The sequence below is a fragment of the Stegostoma tigrinum genome, chromosome 23, assembly GCF_030684315.1.
Source record: "Stegostoma tigrinum isolate sSteTig4 chromosome 23, sSteTig4.hap1, whole genome shotgun sequence".
NCBI classification, from domain to species: Eukaryota; Metazoa; Chordata; class Chondrichthyes; order Orectolobiformes; family Stegostomatidae; genus Stegostoma; species Stegostoma tigrinum.
The window spans coordinates 45,855,633-45,877,776 of NC_081376.1; the positions used below are offsets into that span (position 1 = coordinate 45,855,633).

Sequence of the window (22,144 nt, forward strand, 5' to 3'; positions counted from 1 at the left end):
AATATTTTCAGTTAGATAGGCAGTAATTCACTAAGGCTCCTGAGACACCATCTTTCAAGCCGTTGACAACTTCCAACTAGAAGGACAAGGGCAGCAGATACATGGAAACACTAACAAGCCAGTCACCGTCCTGACTTGGAAATAGATCACCAATCTTTCAATATCATTGGATTAAAATCCTGGCATTTCCTCTCTAACATGATTGTGTGCCTGCCGACTGCATGTGGATTAGTGGTTGAAAACAGCAGCTCACCATAACCTTAAGGACAACTAGGGACAGGCAATAAATGCGGGACAAGTCAGTGACACTCATGGCCCATGAAATGACCAAAAAAGGTCTACCTTGGACAAATCTAAGTTTGCAAAACTGACACTGGTGGCTTATTTTCCAACTTCAGCGATAACAACATCTGTTCATAACAACATTTATCTATTCCACCTTTCACTATTTAATAGCAATAACAAAATAGTAACTTTCTGATTGGTCATTTGAGGCTCAGTCTTCTGTTATTCTTTGGCCAAGAGAGAGCTGCATAGAGTTTTTTTTTGAAGGAATTCTCACCGGTCAGGCCCAGCTCGATTTCTTGCTGTTTCTTACCAGCACACCTCATCGAATATCTGTACCACTCCTAAAGCGCCCTTCTGTCTTATTCCAGACATTCCCAGAACAACTCACCAGATATCTGCCAAAATCCCCACTGTTTATCTAGACAACTCTGGAGCTGCCCTGAAGAGCCACACCACCTACTTCTATCTACGTCAATACATCCCTTTCTGAGACTACAGTATCTTTGCTGCAGCTTTGCAATGACAGTGGCCCGTGCAGCATTGCTAAGCATAAACATCTTGTAACTGAATCAGAGCCAGAATCAGAACCCCTACAGTCCAAAAAAAAGAGAGGCCATTCAGTTCAGTGAGTCTGCACCAACCTTCCAAAGAGCACCAATTCATTTACACAGTTCACAAAAAGCTATAATTCAGCACTTTGACAGTGCACAGAACATGTCCATCGTCTGAATGTCTATTGTGCTGTCAACTAAAATCTGTGTGTTCTCATTTACATAAAAGGCAGCACAATTACTCAAAAAAGTCACTGTGTAACTTTCCAATTTTGTTGTCCGTCCTTCCACTAGAAAGTAAATACATTACTGGCTAAAAACAAACAAAACCCACAACAAGGATGGCAGTGTGTGGGAAGAGGACTTCCCTCACAGTTCCCTCTCTTCTTTGAGGTGGTACCACAGCTTCTGGTAGAGTGAAAATACTTGTGTTGCAATTACCAAAGGTAGGGCGTGGCAGGCTATGCCTGCAGCTGTAGGGAGGAGACCAAAAGAGCAGAAAATGAATTCCTACTTAAATAAGTAACTGTGTTTGCTTATTGTGTATTTGATAAGCCACCCCCTCAGAAAGAGCCATAAAACGTACTGTGCTGAGTTTACTGAACATTATCCACCCTGTAGCAGTTTTTCCACTGTATCATTAAAACTGACAGCCAGTAAACTGAGAAGCTCACAATTCTTGCCCCAACTAAAATCTCACCTCACATCATCTATCTTGGACGTTTCATTTGAAGTGCACAGTACAATCCATGCATGCAAAAGATATTAAATAAAATCACAATTGAGGTCAGTTGTGAGGGAGGAGTGGGAACATCAGTCTTGTTTACTCACTGCCAAACACACAGAATTAAAAACAGAAAAAGGAAGAAATACTCATTAGAAAATTCCACAGAAGTGAGTTTGTACAATTCCCTGTGTTCACACAATTCTGTTTTCCTCTAGCTATTAATTCGAACCAGATGGCACGGCGTCTCAGTGATTAGCAATGCTGCCTCTCAGTACCAGCAAGATGGGTTTGATTCCACCCTCGGGCAAATGCCTGCGTGGGTTTCCTCCCTGGTCCAAAACTTGTGCAGGACAGGTGGATCGGCCATGCTAAATTGCCCATAGCATACAGGGATGTGTAGGCTAGGTGGGTTACCCATAGGAATGCAGTGTTACAGGGGATAGGTTAGGGGTTGTGCCCTTTGGACAGTCAGTGTGGACTTGATGGACTGAATGGCCTTCTTCCACACTGTGTGGATTCTATGAACCACAAGCAAAATCCTGGTTCCCTCCACATTCAACTTGGTAAAAGACATTATGAACAGAGCTGTCGAACTTGATGCTGGCTGACATTAAGTTATTTAATCTCTGTCAGGGCAATTAGGGCACTACAACAGATATCAATATCTTTCACTGAGGAAGATGTAGTCACTCTCAATCATCTGGAAAGTGCACATGAATTTTGGATAAGGACATCTTTTGAGGTTCATGACAAACCCAACTTAGCAAGTACCAGAGATAGGAAAGGGAAACCATTCAGCTCCAAACTTCCATCCCACGATCTGGTCTTGCTTGAACTGTATCTTATCCCATGTATTTGTCTTGGTTTTTGCTGTTGTAAAGCGATTATAGGCTGCATAACAAATGGAGGACTGGAGGGAAATGAAAACAGAATTTTCATATATGTATGAAATTAGCCTGATAATGATAAAGAAGATCCATTTACTCAGTTGAGCATTCAAGGGGTTACAACAGAACTATGCCATCGTATACAGAGCGTACAATGTTTGGTTTTATGCTTAGAATAGTAATTAAAAATCTAATTTTATACATTTTGATTTAAAAAGTCCAACAACGTAGCGTAGAAAGGGCTTTTGGAGTTTTTAATGAGTTTAATAGAGCACTTCCCACTCACTCCATGACATCTCAAATACCATACATCAGCAGATTCTGACTCATGTGCAATCCAGCAGCCAGATATCGTCATGGGGAAAGAAAGGAGACTAAAAACACTGGAAATATATTCTCATGAAGAAAATAAATCTTTAAAATGTTCTGAATAAAGAAATACCTCAGTTGTCCCAGCAATAATTGGTAGCTTAGAGTTAGTCAATCGCAAATCTAAAAACTTCCCATCTTGGAAAACGCACTTTTTTTTTGGTTTGAAGTGTGAGCAGGGAGGGAATGGAATGGGAGTGGTGCAGAATAAAAGGACGGGGTTAAACTAATCCATCTGCAAGGACCGTTGGAAGTTTTCAGCATTTTTGTACACCTTTGATGAATGTTAAGAGATGAATATACAAATATTGAAAGCAGTGCTTAAGCACAACCTGTCTAGTTTAAGATTCTATCGCTGAACCATTTCTGCAAAAAAGGTTAACCGTTTCATTTCTGTCACTGACTCCAAGTGTAAGGAGCTTCCTTGTATGTTTCCAAATGATTCAAATTGCTCCACGTGTCAACTTTAAGTGCAAGGTCACCATTCATTTGGGTTCTTCTGCAGAACTCCCAAACAAGTGTCCCTTTCCTTTCTGTTATTGGTTTAGTGTGTTTCTGTGATTTGTAGTGACTAAATAAGTCAAGTTTCCCTTCCCCCTCACAACTGACCTGAATGTGCCTCCATTGTGATTTATTTGATCATTAATTTTGACTATGTTTATTTTATTATACTTTATTGCAACTAGGTTGAAGTTCTAGTGAGGAATGTCAAATTCCCACTATTTTCTGGAAAATGTGTTTAGCCTTGTACTTGCGTTTACTTTAGACAAAATATTACCTTTTTTGATAATTAAAAATCTATTATTCATTTACTACAACTTGTTGATGCTTTCCTGCCCCTCTGATGCTGCTTGACCTGTGTTCATACAGCTCTACACCTTGTTATCTTAGGCCAGCAACGACAGCCCAGAGAATTGTTAACAGTCAACCACATTGCTGTGCGTTTAAAGTCACATGCAGGCTAGACCAGGTAAGGATGACACAAAAATAGGCAGGACAGTAAATTGCAAATGAGGAAATAAGAACCTTACAAATGGATATACATAGGTTAGGAGAATGGGCAGATGGAGTTTAACATGGATAAGTGAGAGGTCATGCATTTTGGTCAGAAAATTGGGACAGTAACCGATTATCTAAATGGAGGGAGACTTTGGGATACTGTGGTGCAGAGGGATCTGGGTGTCCTTGTTCATGAGTCACAAATCTCGCATGCAGGTTCAGCAGATAATAAAATGAATAGAATGTTGGCTTTTATAGCGAAAGGAATAGAATATTAAAAAATGAAGGGAAGTATTGTTGCAAAGACAGGGCTCTGGTGAGACTGCACTCAGTATTGTGCAGAGTGTTGCTCAAATAAAGGGGGCCAAAAATGTAGTGGCATTGGAAGCGTTTCAGAGGAGGTTCGCTACATTGATTCCAGAGGTGAAGGGTTTGTCATATGAAGAGAGATGGAACAGTTTAGGCTCTGTGGAATTTCAAAGAATGAGGAGAATCAAATTGAGGTATTCAGGATGATAAAGAGGCATAAATAAAATAGACGTGGAGCAGATGCTTCCTCTTGGAGGTATTCTAGGATGAGGAGTAATTGTTTTAAAATTGCTACTCCACGTCCTAAGACTAAGTTGAAGAGAAACTACTTCTCCCAAAGGGTTATGAACACGTGGAATTTGCTACGACAAAATGTGGAGGATGCTGGGTCAGTGAGTAAATTTGAGGAGTTGGATATATTTTTAAATCAGCAATGGAATTGGAGTTGAAGGCAGGAAAGGTGGGGGGGGGCGCGCACAGGGAGCGTATCAGCCAATGGAATGACAGAGCAGACCTTTTTGGGCCAAATGGCCTAATTCAGTCCCTATATCATATGAACTCATGAATTCCCTTCCCAAAAAGGCATCAGTGAACTAGATGGGTTTTTACAACAATTGGTAACCATTCAACAGGCTATACCATATTGTTATTGGATTTAAAACTTTTATCTGCCATGGTGGGATTTGAACTTATGCCCCCACAGCCTTTGATTCTGGATCACCAAACCAGGTGATATTACCCTATTGAGTGGAATGATTAAAAATTCTACAGACCATGGTAATAGACAAGGCAATTCGGGTGACTCAAAGTCTTTTTAACCATTCAAGAATATTCACACCTTGAAGCTGTCAACCCATTTTTGATCTGAAACTATTTCTCACCTAATAAAAAAAATCTATGAAGTACAGCCTTGAAGTTCCAATTGACTGCCCAGCCGCAGCTATTTTATTGCGGTGGGGCTTGGGGAGCTTTTATCTGAAGGAGTTTTGCACGACACTAAAGATTGTTTCTTACTTTCTCATAGTGGAAAAGATAAACAAAGAAACCTACAGCACAGGAAGAGGCCATTCGGCCCTCCAAGCCTGTGCTGATCAAGATCCTCTGTCTAACCTGTCATCTATTTTCTAAGGGTCTGTGTCCATTTGCTCCCTGCCCATCCATGTACCTGTTTAGATACATCTCAAAAGACGCTATCGTGCCTGCCTCTAACACCTCCGCTGGCAACGCGTTCCAGGCACCCACCACCCTCCGTGTAAAGAACTTTCCACGCATATCTCCCTTAAACTTTCCTCCTCTCACTTTGAACTCATGACCCCTAGTAATTGAGTCCCCCACTCTGTGAAAAAGCTTTTTGCTATCCACCCTGTCTATACCCCTCATGATTTTGTAGACCTCAGTCAGGTTTCCCCCCCCCCCCACCTCAATCTCTGTCTTTCTAATGAAAATAATCCTAATCTACTCAACCTCTCTTCATAGCTAGCACCCTCCATACCAGGCAACATCCTGGTGAACCTCCTCTGCACCCTCTCCAAAGCATCCACATCCTTTTGGTAATGTGGCGACCAGAACTGCACACAGTACTCCAAATGTGGCCGAACCAACTACCCAAGATACTCAATGTACATCTCACAATTTTAAAATTAAAACTGTTTGACGTAGATGTAATATTCTAAAAATTTAAGAAATTCATTGCAATTAAAAATCTGATAAAATCAATTGATTCTAGATGTAGGCTCCCACAGCTTCCCCTGTCTGCAATTTCAAATTTGGAAAACACAAGAAAGTAGAGATTCAAAGTAAAGTGAGTGATAGTCCAGATATGGCTATTTATTTATAACAGTTTCATCCTGAATCTGTTACTTTTGTTTGCAACTCTACACACAGTTCGCTAACGCAGTGGTGAATTGCAAACCACAATGTCTCTCTCAGTCACTACACGCAAACAGATTTGAAATATAAAAATTGCCATGTCATGTGTTTTGAACTCAAGTTGCAGTTCTCTTTTGAAAGAAAGAAGCGTGAAATGGATGTTATTTAGCTATCGGCTGATAGCTTTCTGCAGATAACATTAAGTTGGCCTCCGTCAAGCTTATGACACCACGTGCAACCTATTAGAACTTTGCGCTGGACAGAAGTAGGGTTTGCAAAACAATATTAAGTCTAATAAATGTTCCGGTCAATTACTCCCTTGCCATTCAGAATGTGTGTACTTTCCCAAGTAAGCACTACTCAAGGGGTTGATTTAAGATTTGTGGAATTAGATGCTGCACCCGAAGAGTAAAATTTTTGTTTTTATTAAAATATTTCATTGACAGGTGGAGGGAGAGAAGTCTTGCATTCCATTTCAAGAGGTTTGCTTTCTCCAGACAAGCTAAAAGCTGGCTTGGTCCTAACTAAAAAAGGAAAGAAACGTAGCTCCTAGAAATCAGAAACAAAACAGAAATCGCTGATGAAGCTCAGCAGGTCATGGCAGCATCTGTGGAAAGAAATCAGGGGTTAACATTTCAGGAGCCAAAATAATAATTCTGCTTTCTCTCCATAAATGCTGCCATATCCTGCTGAGTTTATCCAGCAACGTGTGTTTTTGGTTCGACTGGGTCCTAGTTTTCCAATAATCTAAACGATAATTAAATGCAAAAAAAAAATAAAATGTATCTTTTCTGAATTGTTTGTGGGAAAAATCAGCTGGCTTCCTGTCCGGGGACCCAACCACACAACTGGGATACACAAGTCACGTTGGGTAGCGCTGTAGACAACTGGAAGGCTTTTATTTCAACTATGAAACCTATTATTTCCAGAACCTCAATACTCTGTATTCAGGTCTCCAATCCACCCACAATTAATATATTGTGCCAAACAGTAGTGATGTGCCGTTACCTTTGTTGTTAAAGGCACAATAGCACCCATTCTCAACAGCTTAAAAAGACTGGAAAATCCTGCAAGGGTCTTCAACAAGTTATTGCACATTCTTCCTCCCATTATTGGAAGATTCGTCATTCCATTTAAAACAGGTCAACATGTCAGAAAAAAAAATAATGTGATCTGCTCATTTCTCAGTTACAGACTCATGACATTTCGGCCCTGATAAAAATCCCGTCAGCTCTCTCTTCAGTAGAAGCACAAGACCATCGTGTTTACTATATGCGCGCATGACTAGTAATGAAATGCTTTTAATATGATCACAGGCTTGTTGTTGTACAGCAAGATGAACAAAAAGGCACTAGTCACCACAGAATACAGATAATTTTAAAACAGGAGATCTTAATCAGATGTCCATGTGATGTTTTCATATTTTCTCTTGATCAATTTTACACAAAATTCTTAAGAAAGCAAGAACCAATAACAGTGGCTGATTGATTGTGGAGCTTGAGAATTTAGGTAAAGAAGTTACATGTGAAAGACTGCATTTCTTCAAAACGAAAACACCCATGCACATTTTCTTTCCTTACCCTTCCACAGTCTATAGAGTGGCCAGCCTACGCTGGGGTGGAAGATTACAATAAAAGAGGATAAAAATATCATTGATAATGGGAACTGCAGATGCTGGAGAATCCAAGATAACAAAGTGTGGAGCTGGATGAACACAGCAGGCCAAGCAGCATCTCAGCAGCACAAAAGCTGATGTTTCGGGCCTAGACCCTTCATGAGAGCTCTTTTCTTTGCTTTTTCTGAAAAAAAAAGGGTCTACGCCCGAAACGTCAGCTTTCCTGCTATGTTCATCCAGCTCCACGCCTTTGTTATCTCAGATTCTCCAGCATCTGCAGTCCCTACTATCTCTGAAATTTGATGCGTTTGGTCATTTACAAATACACCTTTATTATTCTTGTAGTGGGGCCTGAACTCAGACCTTCTTCCACAGAGGCAGGGATACTACCCACTGTGCCACATGATCCTCCTGCACTGCGTAGTAGCAAATGCTGAACTTCCATCTGAAGATCCATACTTCCTTTCTTACCTGGCAATCCTTACATGTAATAGATAATCCACACAAATATGGAAATTTAAACAAGAAAACGAGTGTTTTAAAAAATATCAGTGTAGCTTTGTTTGCAAACACCTCATAGTACAGACAGTGGAGTCCATATCTGCAGGCAACCAGCCTTCAGTGTCTGGGTTCGAGCTGCTAAGCGGAAGGGATCATTCACACTACACAAATGAGGATTTCCAACAAGACAGAATCTAACCAGTTCCAGTCATTCGACGTTGACTGGTATTACCATAATGCAATCCATCATCGACATCCTACAGAGTTACCACTGACCACAGAGTTACCACTGACCACAGAGTTAACTGAACTACATAGGTAATGACTGTAGCAAATGACGCACCCAACTCCACAAAACGTTTCTACAACATACAAGGCACAAGTCAAGAGTGCAATGGAATAGCACGGTGGCTCAGTGGTTAGCGCTGCAGCCTCAGTGCTAGGGACCCGGGTTCGATTCCAGCCTCGGGCAACTGCCTGTGTGGAGTTTGCACATTTTCCCCGTGTCTGCGTGGGTTTCTGCCGGGTGCTCAGATTTCCTCCCACAGTCCAAAGATGTGCAGGCTAGGTGGATCGGCCATACTAAATGGCCTGTAGTATTCAGGGGTGTGTGGGATGCTTCAAGGGGCAGTGTGGACTTGTTGGGCCGAAGGGCCTGTTTTCACACTGTAGGGAATCTAATCTAATCACTTGCCTAGTTGGCGCAGACACAAAGTGCTCAACACTTTCAAGGAAAAAGCAACCTACTTGATCAGCACATCAACCACCACACATGCTTGCTTCAAAGTCACAAGGTGTGCAACAGCAACTCAAAGGCTTCTTGACCGGCACCTCCCAGAATGGCCAAGGTTAGTGAGCACTTGAAAACATAACTGGTCTTCAGCATCACTGGAACTTCCAGGAGCACTTCAGACAACAACTTTCCAAGAAGCAGCTTACCACCGTCTGAAGAGCAATGAGGAATATGTAAAGCATGCTGTCCTTACCACCAACAGCCACATCCCATGTGCGAATGTTAAAAAGTAGGCCCAATCTCAGAATGAGCTCTGCTGTTAAATTGTTCTGATACCACTACATAGAGAATTAGCTTAACAGAGACTCATAGTAGCAGAGTTCAATAAGGATCAGTGATAATGGGAAACACAGATGCTGTAGAATCCAAGATAACAAACTGTAGCTGAATGAACACAGCAGGCCAAGCAGCATCTCAGGAGCACAAAGGCTGACGTTTCAGGCCTAGACCCGAAACGTCAGCTTTTGCGGTCCGGAGATGCTGCTTGGCCTGCTGTGTTCATCCAGCTCCACACTTTGTTATCTTCAATAAGGATCATTACATGTTAACATATCCCAAAATGCACTTGTATCCAGGTATAAAAATGAAATAGCATATACCAAGAGTTTCTAGCACTCCCATTCAATTACATGAACTTTATTAATGATGTTCCTGTCATTGTGAAGTTAATACCTCCATGCATTGAAAATGCAGACAGAAACTTCCTTTGTTAAAAGCCGATGCCTCCAGTTATGAAATGCCTGACCTCCTTGCATAGAGATTCTGCTAGAACTACAAACTCATGAAAGGCTCCATTTAAGCCCGGCTCCAGAAAACAAGTCGATTTCTGGATGGCAATGGTCTGTTTTCTGAAAAACTACAGTCAAATGTGGCCAGGCCAGGTTCAACCTGAAATAACAGCGCGCAACTTTGGAAAGTTTGAGTTCAGACACAGTTCAGGAATGCCTCAGCATTACAGGCAGCAGTGTGCCCAACAGTCAACTATAACCTACTGCCTTCTCCGTTTTGTCAGACTGTGAAGTGCAGCCACTTTCAAACAGAGTGAAGCTGACCTCTTGCAAATTTTATATTCAATAAAAATGTACACAAGATTCCCATTGTGATGATTATTTTATTCCAATGCTACAAAGCAATAGTTACAAAAGAAACTACTGAAATGTATATCTGCCATCCAGGGGTACACTGGCATTTTAGGATTCACTCACAATACAATATTCGAAGATTGACCAGCATATAACACACCTGCTGTTGCAATACTTTATATTTAAAAAAATCAATTAATATATGAATCATAAAAGATTGATTTGCCCTTTATTTTGCGCCTCTCTGTAGAAATGCCTCCCCTCAACAAGGTCTTTTCCCCAGGGTGGGGGTGTCCAAAACTATACAGGGCATAGATTAAAGGTGAGGGGGAAGATTTAAAAAGGGACCCTAAGAGGCAACTCTTTCATGCAGACAGTGGTGCACGTATGAAATGCACTGCCAGAGGAAGCAGAGGAGGCTGGTACAATTACAACATTTAAAAGGCATTTGGATGGGTATATGGATAGGCAGGGTTGAAGAGGGATATGGGCCAAATGCTGGCAAATGGGACTAGACTTTTTTTTTTAAAAAAAAGAAGATATCAGGTCAGCATGGACGAGTTGGACCGAAGGGTCCGTTTCTATGCTGCATACCTCTGATTCTATAACCTGAATCAAATAATAAAAAGTTGTCAGATCATTGTCTGAGCCCCTCTCCCAGCACCACGTGAATTTATAAATCAAAACACTGGCTGTTTCTGCAAGAATTTACATCATCCTTTTACAAACCATTGCTATAGTACAACAAAGATAATGTAGCCTCATCCAACCAAGTCACCACATATTTTTTCATCCTACAAGCTTCATGACAAGGCTTTCCAATTAAATGACCGGCAATGAATGACAGCATAACCAAATATACAATAACTGAAGCCTATAGAATAAAAATATCCCTGCAGGCATATGAGCTGTAAATCTATCTTTACTGCATGCGATGTTACAGTACTCATCAGTCTGCACACGTGGGCATCACTATTTCCACACACTCGGGCATGTCTACTAATCGTTTAAGCTTCAACTTGGGGGAAGAAAACTAACTAATTAAATAAATAAACAAAATAACAGAATCGCAACTATTCCACCACAAAGGGAGGCCATTCGGCCCCCAGTGTCTGCACCGAATAAACCAAAATTGCTAACAAATTAGCTTGCCATTTCGGAAAGCCTGGGTTAGCATCAAGGTAGCACAGGTCATCTGAAAAGTTGAAGTATGGATTCCTAAACCTGGTTACGTGAGCCTCATACCTTACCACAAGCTGTTGCAAGAACTACATTGAAGCTGTCCAAAGTTAGTTCATGTTAACAGGCAGTTGGAGGGGAGGCGGGGGAACGCTGGGGGGAAATTGCAGTGAGAACCAAATAGAACAGTACTGCAAAGTGGGCAAGCGTATGAGCCACTTCTTGGTTAACACTGCACAACATGCTTTCCCACTTAAGTCTACTGTTTACACTTTACAACAGCTAACTCAGGCATGATAATTCCTCAATGACCAGCAGCTCATTCCTTTTTAATCTGTTGGCAAATGGTGCATTGCTGAATGCTACCTAAAGAAAAATAATTAAATTTATATAGGCTGGGACAGTTACTACCACTCTGATGGGATACAACTCACTTCGAACACAATTCCTCATGTCCTCACCCCACGGATCATTGAATCCATTTCTTGGTCAGCCTTCAGCTGGAATTCTACACAAAAACAGTGACCACAGCTCTCCCATTCCCTATTGGAGATTTACCCAAGTAAAGTGGAACTCTTGCTTCTCCAGCCTGACAGCAAGAGAGGCTGAAATTTGTACAAAGCACTGCAGCAGTCTCAACTAACTGTTGGACATCCCTGGATTCTGTTCTATTCTTTGTAGGAAAAGAGGCGGGGGGGGGGGGGGGGGGGGGGGGGGGGTCCTCTCCTCGATTGTATGGTTTTGCACCAAGTAGTATTTGTGAACCTCAAAACACTCAAATTATGATAGTAAACCTGACCTTAAACCTGTATAAAATTACACTCCAATATTTCTAAACAATTGTTCCTTCCTTCTGTGTGAAAACACCATGTAAGGTATAGCTCATTTCTCAACAGAAGTCAAAACATGTAAAAGTGGTTTTTTTTTTAAATAAGCCGATAAATTTGCCAAAGGCACAAAATAATATTTGGAAATGCATTTGCTCCCCACCGCTACCTATTCTTCTTGAAGCCTGTCCCACAGTAGCAATGTATCTAGTAACAACATTCCTTTCCAATTTTCTGTTGAAAGGAAGACCAGTTCTGGTCATCCTGTTATAGGAATGATATTACACTGGAGGGTTCAGAAGAGGTTTACCAGGATGTTGCTGGGGAATTCAGGGTTAGAAGTACAAGCAGAGGCTGGATAAGTTGGGGCTTTTTCACTTGAGTGTAGCAGGTTGTAGGGTGACCTAATAGAGGTTTATAAATTCATGAAGGGGATATAGATAAAGATGAATGGCAGGTCTTTTCCTTAGGATGGGGGGTGCGCGTTATTTTTAATAAAAAAAAGAAGAAAAATTTTAAAAAGAGGACTCAGATGGTTTTTTTGTGTTTTGTACAGAGTGGTCCGTGTGTGGAATGAGTTTCCAGAGGAATAGTGGACTTGAGTACAGTTACAATGTTTAAAAGACATTTGGATAAGTACATGAATAAGAAAAGGTTTGGAGGGATATGGGCCAAGTGCAAGCAGGCGGGACTAAGTTTAGTTTGGGAACATGGTTAGCACCAGCTGTTTGGACCAAAGTGTGTGTTTCTGTGTTGTACAATTCTATGTCTGCTCATTTAGAAGACTGGTCACATTAAATTTCAGCTATTTATAAAAATTCTTTCTCCCCTACTATTCTGGTATTTGCCTCAGTTATTCAATCTGCGTTGAAATGAACAAGCACTCAGTTCCCTCCCAGCTGTCCATCTGTCCTTCCATTTTTCTAGTGGGTCCCAGGCATGTGTACTCAGCATCATTTCACAGTGATTACCTTGTGCTCAAGACAAGGGCTGGTTCTGTTTGTGGTTAGGTAGTCCAGACACCTGGAAATAAGAATCTAGAATTATCAGTTCACATCCCATCACAAAAGGTGATGAATTTAAATTTTGTTTATTAAAAATCAATTCTGAATAAAATGCTGGAGACAGTAAATAGCAACTGTAAAATGTAAGGACTGTCTTCACTATATTACAGCAATGACAGATGTCCCAACATTGCCCAAACTGGCCTAAAAATGTAAATTCAGACTCACAGCAATGTGGTTTGACCCATGTCCTTCCTCTGTGGTGGATAAGAAAGCCACTTGTTATAATCAAAGCCACAACGATGGGCTGAAGCAGTTCAAGGTGATGGATCAACTGTACCTTCTCAAAAGTGGAATATAATCGCTGAATACACACGAATTTCAAAAAAGTCAAACATACCCATTTCAAACATTAAAGACAAGGCCAAGCACATTTTGCCAATAGCTGCAAGTTAGAACGAGACAGAGAGAGAGACCGCGCGCGAGAGAGCGAGAAAATACTGTGCGCCAGATGTTATCGACACTCAAGAAATTGTGAAATTGACCTCAGCAGGGTTTTGTACAACAAGGGATCAAATGTGAAGTGACAGAATGCAGAACTCCCTACAGGTGGAGTGGCAAATTCACAGATACACAAAAAGGAAAAACAGACAACTAAAAAGGCAGAAAGAAATGTGTTGAAATGGTGGAGTTAAACAATCCAATCCAAAAAGATAAAAACCAAAAGACCTGTGGATGCTGTAAATCAGAAACAAAACCAGAAGTTGCTGGAAAAAATCCTCAGCAAGTCTGGCAGCATCCATGGAGAGAAATCAGAGTGAACGTTTCGTTCTGAGGAAGGGTCACCAGACCCAAACATCAACTCCAATTTCTCTCCACGGATGCTGCCAGACCTGCTAAGCTTTTCCAGTAACTTCGGTTGTTTGCTTGTAAAATCCAAAACAAGCTGGCAGGAATGGAGCGTAAATCTATATGAGCCAAATAGTCAATTTCATGTAAAATATGCTCAAGCATAGAAGAGGAGGTTAGTGCCTATAGTAACAGGGGAAAGGTTTAATTGAAAAGCCCTGTTCATTGTCTAACAGTCACAGACGAAAACTTTGGAAGTTAATTGCACCTAATGAAATTGAGTGAATGAACCAACAGGATATGCTTTCTATATTGTTTTTAAAAAGTTACCAGTCACACCTTGGGAGAGATTCTATGAATATCTGTTTTGAAGAAAGTGCCACACCCATATATCTGATTATCTGGCCACATTTGTACTGTTTGAGAATGGACAGCAGTTCATAAGTTGTTTAAATTGAGATTTTTTTTAAGAAACATGCTTCCTCTCCACAGACGCTACCGAACACAAACCGATTCAAGCACACAAAATGCTCAGAATTCATTGCATCCCAGTCTTGTGTACCGGAGAAAAGAGAAACTTATCACACGACAAGGAGACAATTTTGTTACAGACTTAAATCAAGAAAAGGTTTGACAATCCACCTTATTTTTTAATGCATCATGAGACACAGGCAATGCTTAGCTGGGCCAGTATTTATTGCCCTGCCCCAGTTGCCATTGACATGATGATAGTGGGCTGCCTTCTTGAACCACTGCAGTCTCTGTCCTGTAGGTTGGCCTACAAAGTCCTGAGAGAGGGAATTCCAAGATTTTGGCCCAGGAATACTGAAGGAATAGTGATATAATTCCAAGTTAGGATGGCGAGTGTCTTGGAAGAGAACTTGTAGGTAGTGTGTTCCCATATCTCTGCTGCCCTGGTTCTTCTAGATGGAAGTGGTTGTGGGTTTGGAAGGTGCTGACTAAGCATTGAGTGAATTTCTGCAGTTCATCTTGTAGACAGTACATATAGCTGGTAGGGGGAGTGGGATGTGGCGCAAATCAATCGGGCTGCTTTGTCCTAGATGGCATTAAGCTTGAGTGTTGTTGGGGCTGCACCCAAACAGGCAAGTGGGGACTATTTCATTACACACCTTACGTATGGCTCGCAGCTGATGGACCAGCTTTGGGAGAGCCAGGTGGGGGAGTTACTCGCCATATTATTCCTAGCCCCTGACCTGCCCTTGAGGCCACAATGTTTCTGGTGGTGGGTCCGGTTGAGGTTCTGATCAATGGTAACCCACAGAAGTTACAGTACTAGGGAATTCAGTGATGGTAACACCATTGAATGTCAAGGGGCAGGGCTTCGAATATCTCCTTACTAGAGATGGTCATTGCCTGACATTTGCATAACATGAATGCTACTTGTCAGCCCAAGTCTGGATATTGTTCAGATCCTGTTGCACTTGAACATAATTTGTAACCTTTCAGATACTGAAGCAGTCTGTGCTGAAAACTGTGCAAACATCTGACCATGATCGTACTGAATGGTGGAGCAGGCTCAAAAAGGGCCAAAAAAATGGCCAACTCCTGTTCCTAAATTCAACATCTGGTGATTTCTAGTGGAGGCGGTGAAACAAAGTGCTGGAAAGCTAATGCATTCGAGTGATGAGCAGAAGCTACATTCACATCACAAAACAAGAGTATGCTAGAGAAACAGGTCTAGCAGCATTTGTACAGAGAAAATATAAAGTCAACGCTGAGTCCAGAGATCCTTTGTTTCAGATTTCCAGCACCTGCAGTTCAGTGTGTTTTTTAATATATTGAGTGGAAAAAGATTTATTGTCAAGATGTTTTTACTTCACCAATGTAACTTCCAATTTCCCCTGATTTTCAAAAAGGTCAATGACGTCAAGGGTGGGTGTTCTTTAAAGGAACTGAACCGCTGGAGGAATAAGGATTGCGTCCAAATAAAAAGTAACAAGGACAAGGGAAACAAGGCATGAAATACTGCATTACAGAAGAGTTAAAACAGAATTTAAAAATGTTAGTTCAAAGGAGGGGAAAGAATGAGAAGATTGACAATTTGTATGCATCAGGCACAATGCACTAGTGTCAAAATTTTCTATATCATGTGTTTTGCATTAAGCTGCTACTGAAACCGAATCCCTCCCATTGATCAACGTTTCCCAGCTATAAACAGAGATTAAAATCAGTTTTTGAAGTTTGAATCTTTGATTGAAGAGGCTTTTCTCAATCATTTCTAACTAGGATGTTGAGATGCTGGTGTTGGACTGGGGTGTACAAAGTCAGAAGATACACAACACCATGTTACAGTCCAACAGGTTTAGAAGACTCAAGGACACAGCTGGACGTCCCATCGTATCAGGCAATGGGACCCAGCGTGAGAACCTCTCTGGCTATAGCGAGGGCATCCCGAAACCCATTGTACAAGGAACCCCCAGCTTCTGTTGCAACACTACATTTTTTTAATGAAGAAAAACTCAGCTCCCACAGACTAGTTGAACCAGGAACATTTCTTATCGCAATGGATATTTCAGCATTCGACACCAGCAGCCTCCACAGTGACAGTATCGCTGCAACAGCCTCAATACCAACAACTGCCAATTTCCAGACGCCATCCTACAACTCATCTACTTCATCTTCGAGCACAATGTCTTCACGCTCGACAACCAGTTCTTCATCCAGACACCAAACAGACATGGGGACCAAACGTGCAGCCCAAAACACCAACGTTTTCATGCACAAGTTCCAACAAGACTTCTTTGCTGTGCAGGACCTCTGACCAACACTATAGATCAGGTACATCAATGAATTTTCTTCCTTGCTCATGGCAAGGAATCACTGCAACAACGTATAGCAATATCAACATGTTTCACCCCACCAGACTCCCGTGGGCTACTCTTCAGAATCAGTCTCATTCCTCACATACACGCATCTCAAGGATGGACACCTCAGTACCTCACTCACCCAAGTCCACAGATAACCTCACAATGCTGCACTTCTCTAGCTTCCAAACCTAAACAAAACGAAGCCATCCCCAACAGACAAGCCCTGCGTGTACACAGAATCTGCTCAGAAAAGGAGAAACGCAATGGACATCTGAAGGTTTTGAAGGACACTCTTCTCATGGGATATAATGCCCAACTCAATCACCAGTTCCGCGGTGCTACAGCAAAAACTGCAATGACCTCCTCAGAACACAGACACAGGGTACGACTGATAGAGTACCCTTCGTCGTCCAGTGCTTCCCCAAACCGAAGAAACTACACCATGTTCTTCACAGCCTTCAACAGGTCATCGATGATGACGAGCACCTCGCCAAGATCTTCCCCATGCCTCCACAACAACTGCCTAACAGACCGTTGTTCACAGTAAACTACTCAGCCTTCAGGACAACAAATACAATGCCATACAACCCTGCCAATGGCAACCTCTGCAAGACATGTCACATGGATACCACCACCCACCATGTACACAGAAGATAGTCATGTGCCTCAGCCAACATTGCCTGCAGCATATGAGATAGACAAGAATGCCCAGAGACATGGTACATTGGCGAAACTATGCAGACACTACCACAACAGATGAATGGACACCATGCAACAGTCACCAGACAGGGATGTTCCCTCCCAGTGAGGGTACACTTCAGCGGCCAAGGACATTCTGTCTCCGATCTTCAGGTAGGCACCCTCCAAGGTGGACTTTGAAGATATTCAACAATGCGGAATCACCGAGCGGGCTCATAACCAAATTCCGTACCAATGAAGGTGGCCTCAACTGTGATCTTAGGTTCATACTGCACTGTAGATGATGCCACCACATGGCCTGTATCTGCAAAACCTTCCTTACTGCCCTCTTTGGTACACTGTTATGATCTTTCTACCTTAGTTTGTACAGTTTTGACTTTGGCTTGTGATTCCAGTCATTTAGTTTGTCTCCAGCCTTATCTCTCTGCCTCATTTATTTGGATTATAGGTTATTCTTTCACTGGTTATTCGGCTGTTGACACTCAACTCACTGTCTAACACACCTGATCACCTGCAGGGACTGACATTCCACTCACACCAGTTGTATGTTCTTTTGATCTCTCTCCCCATAAACTCTGGCTCTGTGTGGTCTGCTCTCTCACTACACCTAAAGAAGGGGTTCTGCTCTGAAAACTTGACATTTCAAATAAATCTGGTGAACGAATGACTGGTGTTGTGCAGCTTCTGATTTTATTTCTAACAAGATGCCAAATCAAACAGACTTCAATATGGCCTGGCAATGTAATTTTTCAGCACAACTGTCACCTTCAATGCAAAATTTAGTAAGTACATCCAGAGTGGAAGCTTGTGAAACTTGCAACCCTTTCTCCAAATCAATTGCACAAATACCAAGCCCAGAAGCTAGCTGTGACAGGAAACAATGTCCACGACTATATCTTGTACCTTGGTTAAAACAAACGATCTCACTTTAAAAGCAACAGGTCAATCTGAATTCCTTACCACTCAGTTTTTGTAAAAGAGTGCAAAATCATACTTTTGTTCTTTGAAACTAAAAAATAAAAAGGGGCCAAAAAGAAACCAAAAACAGACGAAGATTGCTCACTGTGAGGAGTATTTACGTCGGTGACTAAAATATACTCCATCTTTTGCAGCTTTACTCTGCACGCTGCCTAATTAACATTGCAATATGAGACTGTTTTGTGCCTTCAACCACACCCACAATGAACTGGGTGAGTTCAGAACAATCTTATTTCATTCAGCTCTATAGAGATGGATTGTTTTATGGGTTTGGCCAGTTTTGATGCAATTGTGCTTTACTACACAGCTGGAATTAAATGAAATCCAGGATTTTGGTATTGTTATTCCAACCCAGAAATCTGAAACCAGATGAAAAGCTCTCCTTCTGCAAAAGCACTCCATTAAAGGCCAGGATCTTTATTACAATGCTGAAAAACAACTCCAACTCCATTAGGTCCACAAGTGTCCTCTGCTGGTAATACATGAAATAGCTGTAGACCACCTTAAGCCATTAGTTGTCGATGGTTTTGGGACCAGGGAGATCTGCTACAGGAATTAGCATAAACTGGTCGATTTAACAAAACTGACTCTACTGAAGCCAGGTACAAATGATGTAACAGTGGTACTATACCAGGTACCATTCTGAGAGTGGGATATAAAGATTCAGAGTTATACAGCACAGAAACAGACCCTTCAGTGCAACTTGTCCATACCAACCAAGTCTCCTAAACTGCGTTAGTCCCATTTGCCAGCATTTGGCCCATATCCCTCTAAACCCTTCCTATTCATGTATCCATCCTGATGGCTTTTAAATGTTATAAATTGTACCAGCCTCCACCACTTCCTCTGGCAGCTCATTCCATTTATGCACCCTTCTGTGTGGAAAAAGTTGCCCTTTAGGTCCCTTTTAAATCTTGCCCTTCTCACATTAAACCTATGCCTCCAGTTTTGGACTCCCCTACCCTTGAAAAAAGCTCTTCACCCAATCCATGTCCCTGATGGCTTATTAAACCTCTAAGGTCATCCCTCAGCCTCTGATGCTCCAGAGGAAAGTAAAAAGTCCCATCCTATTCAGCCTCTCCTCAGAGCTCAATTCCTCCAATTCCAGCAACATCCTTCTAATCTTTCTGGGTGCTTTCAAGGTTAACAACATCTTTCCTGCAGCAGGAAGAGACTAGAACTGAATGTAGCATTCTAAAATCAGCCTCACCAATGTCCTATACAGCTGCAACATGACCTCACAACCCCTACACTTAATGCATGATGAAGAGCACAGCAGGTGAAAATCTAACCTTCAACCCACCAAATGTGGCCAAAGCTGGAAATATCTGCTGTTAACATGATGGCCCAGAAAACTGGTTGGCTTCTGCTCACATTCCAACAAACACATGTCAGGGAAGCTACAAGCATAAGCTAGAGCTAGTTACACCAAATGCCATAGCCTTATGTCTTCCTATTATGTTTTATGAAGAGCATCGTCTCGCTCCTCCCCATAAGGGGCGAGGAACTCTAAAGGCCAAAAATCCAATGCTCAGGAGGAGGATGTGAGGGAAAGATGGTGAGGAGGTGGGTCCAATTGGCATGGAAGCATTGGGGAGAAGTTAATTCCAGGAGGTGGCCTGCCTGTAAGGAGTGACAACAGCAGAGGGGTAATCTTACTAATTTGATTTATTATTGTCACATGTACCCAGGTACAGTGAAAAGTCTGGCTTTGCAGACCGATCATAATCATACAAAATGCTGCAGAGACAGTGCAAAGAGAGAGAGATCAACATTCAATTTAAAATTTGAGGCCCATTCAGATGTCTAATAACAGCAGGGAAAAAGCTATTCTTGAAACCTGTTGGTACACGTGTTTAAGCTTTTGTATCTCCTTTTCCTACCGTTTCCGTCAGGCAGATCATAACCAGGGTGGGAAGGGTCTTTGATTATACTGGCTGCATTAGTAAGCCAAAAAGCTCTGGGGCTCGAGTTCCAGCCTGGTATGCAAGGTTCGTCTCAATCATTAAAAACCCATCAGATGCCCTGGCCCTTTAGGGATGGCAGAGCTTACCCTGTCTGGCTTACATACAATTCCAAACCTGCACAATGCAATTGGCTCTCTGCAACCCACTGAGTTGACTAAATAAACCACTCAGTTCACGGACAATAAACAGATGAGTAACGAATGTTAGCTTTGCCAGTCCTGCCGACATCCCACAAAAGAATAAAGAACAAATCGCCAACTTAACTGCCATGCACCACAGTGTCCGGATTCTGGGCCCCACCCTGCCTGGATCAACAATTGCACTAAGATAAGCACAGGCTGGTATTTGTCCTCAGTTGCAGCTCCTGTAGATAATGTTGAAAAGTCTAAATGGGGAGGGGGGGGTAGTTCTATTCTTGAATTCCCAATTTACCAGCATCATAGTCATAAATATTCCACTTCCTCTCTGTGACGAGGCAGCTTCAACCTGACAAAAGGCATCCATCAAGATTGAAAAGTGAGGTTTTTACGGTGACAAAGTTAAGAAAGTTACAGTTCAGCGTGTGATCAAGGGGAAAGGTTAGAACTCAGCGTACCCATCGCAGTTGCAGTCTAGAGTCAAGCACCCACGATGCAAGACAAAATTTTAAAGCCCAGACCGGGATTCCCAATGACACCTCAGTGAAATGAAGTTCTGGGTCGGGGATCTTGCGTGGGTTTCAACTCCTGAAGTTTGCTCAGGATTAGGTGACGTGGACGGTACAGTGGTATGGCTACCCTGCAAAATGATACCTTAGCAGTCCCCGCTTGCAGGCAACACACCGGTTACTATTCGTTGGAGTTCACCAGTGCCGCATATTCCCTGTACCACAGGAGCGGTGTTAAGTGACAACGCCCTGTGGCTTCGCTTGTACATTGCTGCTTTTCATTTGGCCCCTGGAGTGTATAAAAGTTCCACAACTGCTGCTGGGAAAAAATTCCAGAATAAATATTGTACCAAACCATCAATTTTTCTTTACTCAAATAAAATGGAAAGCTCAGTTCTTCAAACAAAGACCCTGGGAGTTCGTGGAGACTTGAGACTTTTCAGCCTCATCCAAAATGAAACCCTCCCATCATTAGAACAGTTTGAAGCCTGGAAGTGTTCTGAAATTGTTGGAAAGTTACTTGGCATTTTCAGTCAGACAGTGGAACAGCTATCCAGATACCCACAACACTGCTGGCATTTCATGGCAGAAGCAACAGGAAAAAAATGGCAAGGACTGAGCTGGCACTGACCAATGGCCAAAATCTCTTTGGCAGTTCGCCAGATCAACCCATGGCAACTTCAGTGTAAATCAACAGGGTTTCCAAAAGTGAAGCCAAGGGGGGCCTTGGAGCAGAGCCAAGGATTCCCAAACTCCAGGTGAGGGCTCATTCTTGAGACTCCAGGCACGAACTTAAAGGAAATGCTCACTCACACCTCTGACAGCAAACAATGCCAAGTGTGCAAAGTAGTGGCCACGCCCCAGATAATAATAACCAGGGCTTTCACCCATTTTCTTTTAAACCTCAGATTAAGAGGGTTGGTTAACTCAATTGGCCGGACGCCTGGTTTGCAATGCAGCATGAAGCCAAAAGAGTAAATTCAATGTCTCACATCTGGCTAAAGTTACCACGAAGAATCATCCTCCTCAACTTCACCCGAGGCGTGCTGACCCTCAGTTAAACCACCAGTTATCTCTCTCTAATGAGACAGATACCCTATTAATCCTTTGGCGACTTTTTGTTTCATCTAGAGAACCTTTTCCAAAATATACATTTTAGAAAACAACAGTCTATTTC

General features: G+C 42.1%; 1 protein-coding gene across 2 annotated transcripts in view; it reads right to left on the bottom strand.

Annotated features, from left to right (window-relative positions):
- emp2 (epithelial membrane protein 2) overlaps positions 1–22,144 on the bottom strand; it is a 41,541-nt gene that overhangs the window by 18,296 nt on the left and 1,101 nt on the right. The window lies entirely within an intron of this gene.